The sequence below is a fragment of the Palaemon carinicauda genome, chromosome 30, assembly GCF_036898095.1.
Source record: "Palaemon carinicauda isolate YSFRI2023 chromosome 30, ASM3689809v2, whole genome shotgun sequence".
In the NCBI taxonomy this organism is placed as follows: Eukaryota; Metazoa; Arthropoda; class Malacostraca; order Decapoda; family Palaemonidae; genus Palaemon; species Palaemon carinicauda.
In genome coordinates, this window is record NC_090754.1 from 64,096,404 (window position 1) to 64,103,495 (window position 7,092).

Below are 7,092 nucleotides of genomic sequence, written 5' to 3' on the forward strand. Positions count from 1 at the left end.
GAAAGCTTTCCGTAAAAAGGACGACAGAGTATATACCACGTATGGAGGATGCTGTAAAATTTATAATTCCTACAATGTATTTCAGTGTTATAAATGCCAGGAATTTGGTCATACTGCCGATAATTGTAGCAAGACTTAGGTATGTGCAAAGTGTAGCCAGGAACACCGAACCAGAGGAGCTTACCAGGATAAAAAATAGAACCGATCATGGAGTCTAGCCCATTGGTTAAGTGTGGTCTGATAAATATTCAATCGGTGGGGAATAAAACCATAAAGATTAGAAATCTTATTAATGAAATGGAATTAGATTTATGCTTATTAACTGAGACTTGGTTGCAGGGAAATATTAGTGATAACTCAAAGATTCAGGAAATGACACCGTGTACTCACGATTTCTACTACGTACCAAAATAGGATAAAACTGGAGGAGGAGTCTTCGTGTCAAAAACCTTCTCTAGGGTTTCTATCATGAATGAAATAGTATTTGAAACGTTTGAATATATCTATTTAAAAACGGACAAGAAACAGTAAGGTATTGAATATAATATCATTGTATAGACCACCAGGGAGTAATATGAAGAAATTCATTGAAGAATTTAGTGTTCTTGTGGGTGTGGTGGACGATATTAAAAATACATTAATTGGTGGAGACTTTAATTGTTGGGTAGATGATGAAAATGATAATAAGGCTAAAGAACTCAAGGAAGTATTTGAGATGTTTAATTTAATAAAGTGTTTTGGTATCAACGTCAGTGGGTGGTCATACACTCGACTTGGTCATATGTGGGAAAGATTCTGACCTAATAAGAAACCTATAAGGGGAACCAGACTTTGAGATCTCAAAAACACATAAACTCAACACTTTTGATGTTAATATAAATTGCACCATAGTATTGAAGAAATGGATCACATACAGGGAACGGGAAAATTTCGATGCTGAGAATTTTATTGCAGCTAGTGTAGCGCAAATGTCTTGTGAGAACACACAATGTGAACATATGGTAGATAGAAATGTGTTGGGCGTTATACCAAAAAAATATAATGACAATTTTGGAAAAATGTATGATATCAAGTGTCCTATAAAGAGCAAACAAATAGTTGTACACGAAACGGTATAATAGTGAGCTATTAAAGGCAAAAAGACTGACGTAAGATGGAAGGTAGATGGAAAAGAGCCAAATCCTCACAAGCCAGAAATCTATATTAATAAGGCCAGAAATGACTATAACATCCTGTTAGAAAAAAAAATCTACAACGGTGAAAGTAAAAAAAACTAATAACATGAGGGAGTTTCACAAAAACCTAGAGGATTTGATGGGATTAAAGAAAAAATATGTCTTGCCTGATAATGTCTGTGCAGAGAAATTTTCTATATTCTTCAATGAAAACATTGATAAAGTTTATAGAGGTTCCCCCCCAAAATCAGTTAGAAGGACAGTCAGTTAGTTGATAAAATTTAAGGAAATAAATATGTGTGACTTGTTGAAGGTTATGAGAGAGATGAAGAATACATATTGTGGAAACGACCCTTTCCCAAACAGTTCAATAAGTGAAGCTCCAAACAAGCAAGTTGTTTATAATATTTACCTACATATAATTAACTTAAGTATATCACAATCCAGTTTTCCTAGCTGTGAAAAAACTGCGTTGATCAAACCAATATACAAAGGAAAAGGTGATGTAAACGAACTAAATTCATATAGGCCCATTTCAAATTTATCCTACATGTCGAAACTTATTGAAAAAATCATGAGTGAGCAATTATGTGTGCATATTGATGAGTTAGAGGTATTCCCGAAAAACCAATCGGCCTACAGAGCTAATCACTCTACAGAAACTACCTTATGCTCAATAATCTAGATCTTAGTGCTGCTTTTGTATACTGTTGCACGAGTACTTACTTGACGACTTAAAGTCCATTGGAGTGACTGAGGAAGCACTGGAATGTTTGCGAAGCTACTTAAGGAACAAGAAGACTATTGTAGAAGTTTCTGGAAACCGATCTAGTGAGAGAATTCTTATGAAAGGTGTACCACAGGGTAGTGTTCCGGGCTCTATCTTGTTCAACATATATACTATCAAGCTATCACATATCTTGAAAAAAACAAAAAACTGGGCTTTAAACTATATGCAGATGATATTCAGTTCTACCTTTCAATTTCTACAACACAAGATACAAAGAAGAAAATTGATGAGATAATGGGTGAAATAAAAACATGGATGCAGAGGAAAAGCTTAAATTGAATGATGCTAAAACAGAATGTATGTTTTTTGGCACAAAGGTGGCTTTGAAGAATTACCATTTATTTCAAAGTTTAAAATTGGTGACGCCGATGTTAGGATTGTGCCTGTTGTGAAAAATTTGGGTGTACTGATAGATTGTAATTTGTCAATGAGGGATCAAATAGTGAACACAGTGAAAGTGTGTAACTATCACCTGAGAAACATAGCATTTATTAGAAAATATTTAACAGAGGGCAGTACAAAAATTTTAGTGATGAGTCATGTAATATCAAGGCTTGATTATTGCAATTCTCTGTACTATAAATTGCCCAATACACTATTAAGAAAGCTTCAAAATGTGCAAAACCGGGAGGCTAGACTGATAAAAGGCATTAAATTTCGGGAGAAAATAACTCCTGCATTGGTTACCTGTTAAGGCTAGAATTGAATTGAAGATTTGGTTGTTGACTCACAAAGCACTTACAAGTGATAAGCCTAAATATCTTCGGGATTGCTTGGTCCCCTACCCTCAAGCTGCTAGCGCTGCTGTAAGAGTTAGACATGCTGACTACCCATATAGACTATTCGAAATTAGTGTGAATCATGCAATAGGAGGAAGAAACTTTTGTTATGCTGCACGGAGACTCTTCAACGACCTTCCACTTGATGTCAAGAATAGCAAAAATGTGGAGCTTTCAAGAAAAAACTGAAGACTTATCTCTTTGGAAAGTGTTATAACAGTGATCTGAAAACTATTTAGCCTGAATACAAATGCTAGCGGATAACTGAAAAGATACAGAACAAAATATAAACTGGTAAGAAATTATTTTCACACACCAAGGCCCGCCTGAACAGACTCTTAGTGTCTGATGGAAGGCGGGAAATAAACCCCTAAAAGTAAAAGTAAGTACTGTATATATATATATATATATATATATATATATATATATATATATATATATATATATATATATATATAAAATTTGTTGAAAATTGTGTATGTAGTATATAAATATATGTACTGTATAATTATGAATGCATATACTGATAACAAATTAAACACTATATAGAAGTATAATCAACTGCAGTATGTAAAAACTTGAACATATAGTCATAAATAGTTTTTGAGTATAAAATTACCCTCAAAACTGAACTTTACTTGGCTTGTCTAACTTGAAACCTAGTGAAGGGTGGCCATTTTCATTATGGAAATTAAAACTAGATCATTATTATTATCATTATTATTTGCTAGGCTACAACCCTCGTTAGGAAAAGAAGGATGTTATGAGCCCAAGGGCTCCAACAGGGAAAATAGCCCACTGAGGAAAGGAAACAAGGAAAAATAAAATTTTTAAGAAGGGTAACATTAATATAAATATCTCGTATATAAACTATAAAAACTTTAACAAAACAAGAGGAAGAGAAACAAGACAGAACAGCGTGGCCAAGTGTACCCCCAAGCAAGAGAACTCTTTCAATATCAGCATTAATTTTCCTGGCTAATTTTTTACAAAAAAAGAAAAAAAAACTAAATGTAAATTTTCTATCAAAATGCTTTTTTTCTATTTAAAAAAGGCTACCGTGAGATAGATGCATTAACAGCAGTCGGCCTCACCCAAGCACTTATAAAACGTTCTTCATCAAAATCTACATTTCAGAAAGTATGTCAGTTGAGAGCGTCAAGCCCGACAAGGTCTTAACAAACATCGCCAGTCTCTCCCCATCTTTAATAATTAAATGAGAGAGAGAGAGAGAGAGAGAGAGAGAGAGAGAGAGAGAGAGAGAGAGAGAGAGAGAGAGAGAGAGAGAGAGAGAGTGTGTAAAACCTGACGAGGAATAGGGGGTCACACTTCAGTTAAACCCTACTCTCGGGACACATTACATTCAAGTCGCATAATAATGCCATAAACGTTAGAGTACATACAAAGAAAATATAAAGGTCCGGCAAGGTGACAAAAGACTGACTGGCACGCAAGGTGGAAAAGGTGAGAAAGGTCTACGAAAAGGGCAAAAAGTTAACAAAGGCGAGAACAATTCTGGAGCGACAATGGAGAAGTCTTAAAGAAGAGAGAGAGAGAGAGAGAGAGAGAGAAAGAGAGAGAGAGAGAGAGAGAGAGAGAGAGAGAGAGAGAGAGATCTAACCCCTCTAGGAATACGACTACATCAAAGGACCATTTCAATTAGTCTTCTTAATCGAACGTCGGTGCTTCCAAAGAATTTGTCTAGGAAGGTGAAATGAATTCAACGCAAGACAGAATACTGTCGCAAAGGTGTTTCAATTGTAAAGGGAACATGAAACAAGAAGCAGGTAACTACAACGAACAGGTGGCGTTGTGACATTCAGGTAAATAGTGAAGTTCGACTCAGAATAAGTGGAACACCGCCTCATTGGTGACCTTAGTGCGTTTTATGAATGCTTCATAAGAGGAACGATAATCAAAACACTGCTCACGAAACGATGAATAAGGGGAAACCTTGTATGAATAATGGTCGCAACAGTACCCAAGAAAAATATCGGTAATTGGCTAATCTTTCAAAGAAGGAAAAAAGATGGATTATATTTTTATTCAATTCTATCAAGAAGGGAAAATGGGCAAGTATCCGAATCGGAGGAGTAATATGCCAAGATGGAATAAGGTAAACAAGTATAGATAATAAGTAGAAACTAGACTGCAACTGGCTAAAGCCAGTGGCGGAGGATTCCCCTGCAAAATAGGTGTTGAAATGCTTTCGTCAATCAGTAAAAGATATTGTGTAATGGTTTATGGGCCTAATGACCCCTTGACTAAATTTTGAGTAATGTTAACAAACTATTTTAAAGCAATTTATCTGTATAACAGCAGGTATATGGAGGTAAAACATAGGCAAAAATGACAAATATAGAGAAATTGGCCTTTGAACTTGAAGACAAGGTCATGTGAAGGTCATGGGTTAAATATGACCCCATATTCTGAAAGAGCATGTGCATATGGGGGGGGGGGGGGGCAACAAAACATCACTTTTAGCCCACGTCAAATTTTTTTCATGAAATAGCCATATGACCTTGAAAATGAGGGTCAAGGTCAAATTTGACATTCGATTTGGAGGTTTTATGCATATGTTTGGGGTAGTTTTATTATAGCATGCTATGACCAAAAACCAGTATTTCATGGAGAAATTGCCAAAGTCACGATTTCTTCAATGTCAAAAATAGTTAAAAATCTATATTAAAAAAGGTAATTAAGCAGTCGCTACAAAAGTTAAGCTAACCTTAGATAAATATATAGGGCATCATATGCCACTAAGATCAGGGCTCTGGGCCTTCCGGTTTTTGAGATCTCGGAATCAAACCTTTTTTGACCCGGTTTGGCCATTAGCGACCTTGACCTTGACCTACTTGCATTAAAGTAGGGCAATATCTGGGGATTTACCTCTGTATCATTTTCCATAAGGCCCTTAGCCATACGGCTTATACTTTAGGCCTAATGGCAATTTCAAATTTTACAAATGTTGCCTTCAAAATCCCCTGTGACCTTGAAAAGTAGGTCAAGGTCACTTAAAATGGGTCAATGGCATATTCTTACCATAGGCTACCTATGATAATTATTTCAGATTTCTTGCCCCACCCCCCCCCCCCAAAAAAAAAAAAAAAAAAAAAAAAAAAAAACACGCGGAAAGAATAATAATACTACCAAAAACAAGAGTATTCCACTATGGGGAATCCTAATAAATATTACTTCAACTTTCGACATTAAGCAAACGATCTTTCAAGCACTTTACTCATGCTATTGATTTCAAAGCCACTTCGAAACAAGCCCATTTACATCAAACTGATAAATGGGATAATTTTCTGTAATACTCAGATTAATGCCCGGCAGGGGTGGCAATATAATATCAAACACTCTTTATGTATATATGTTAGTCATTGCATGAGGACATAAATTTTCAAATCAGAATGTCTCTACAATTTTACCAGTCTGAACACCAAAACAGCTTACATCAAGTTGATTGAATTTCCCTTTTTCCGCAGAGAAAACTGGATAGATAACTAGACAAGAGAATAAATTATGTTTTGGAGGAAGTGAATTTAAAACTGATATATGGGGTTCTATTTCAAGCTGGCAGCCAATATCATAACACACAAAAGAAAAAAAAATAAATTGGGTAAAACCACAAAGATAACTGGAAACTGAAAATAAAAGCGATATGGGAAACTGAATCGTTGGTAAACATGAATGGTTGCAAGAGATAAACAAATGCTCAGAGAGAGAGAGAGAGAGAGAATGTCAGGTAAGGACAACGTTGAACATTTACATTTTAAAGAGAGAGAGAGAGAGAGAGAGAGAGAGAGAGAGAGAGAGAGAGAGAGAGAGAGAGAGAGAGAGAGAGAGAGAGAGAGAGGGGGGGGGGGAATAATCAAATACAGGAAAACGATATCGACCAATATGGCAACCTTTTATCAACAAGCACATCTCGTAAACAATTCTAAACACGGCCGACGGAAACAAAGGGAGCTCGTCGTTCCTTAGGCAAAACGGGAGAGTTAAAAATCAAAAGCACTGCTGTCAATCAGAAATTTATATATCACGACCGATCAATCACTCAAGAGGGAATCGGGTAGGCAATATTTCTTTTCGAGGAGAAACAAAATTAAAATAGCTGTGCTCTGATTTGTTAATTATCTATTAAATATTTATATTTATATTTATCTATCTATCTATCTATCTATATATATATATATATATATATATATATATATATATATATAATATATATATATATATATACATATATATATATATATAATATATATATATATATATATATATATATATATATATATATATATATATTATATATATACACACATATATATATATATATATATAT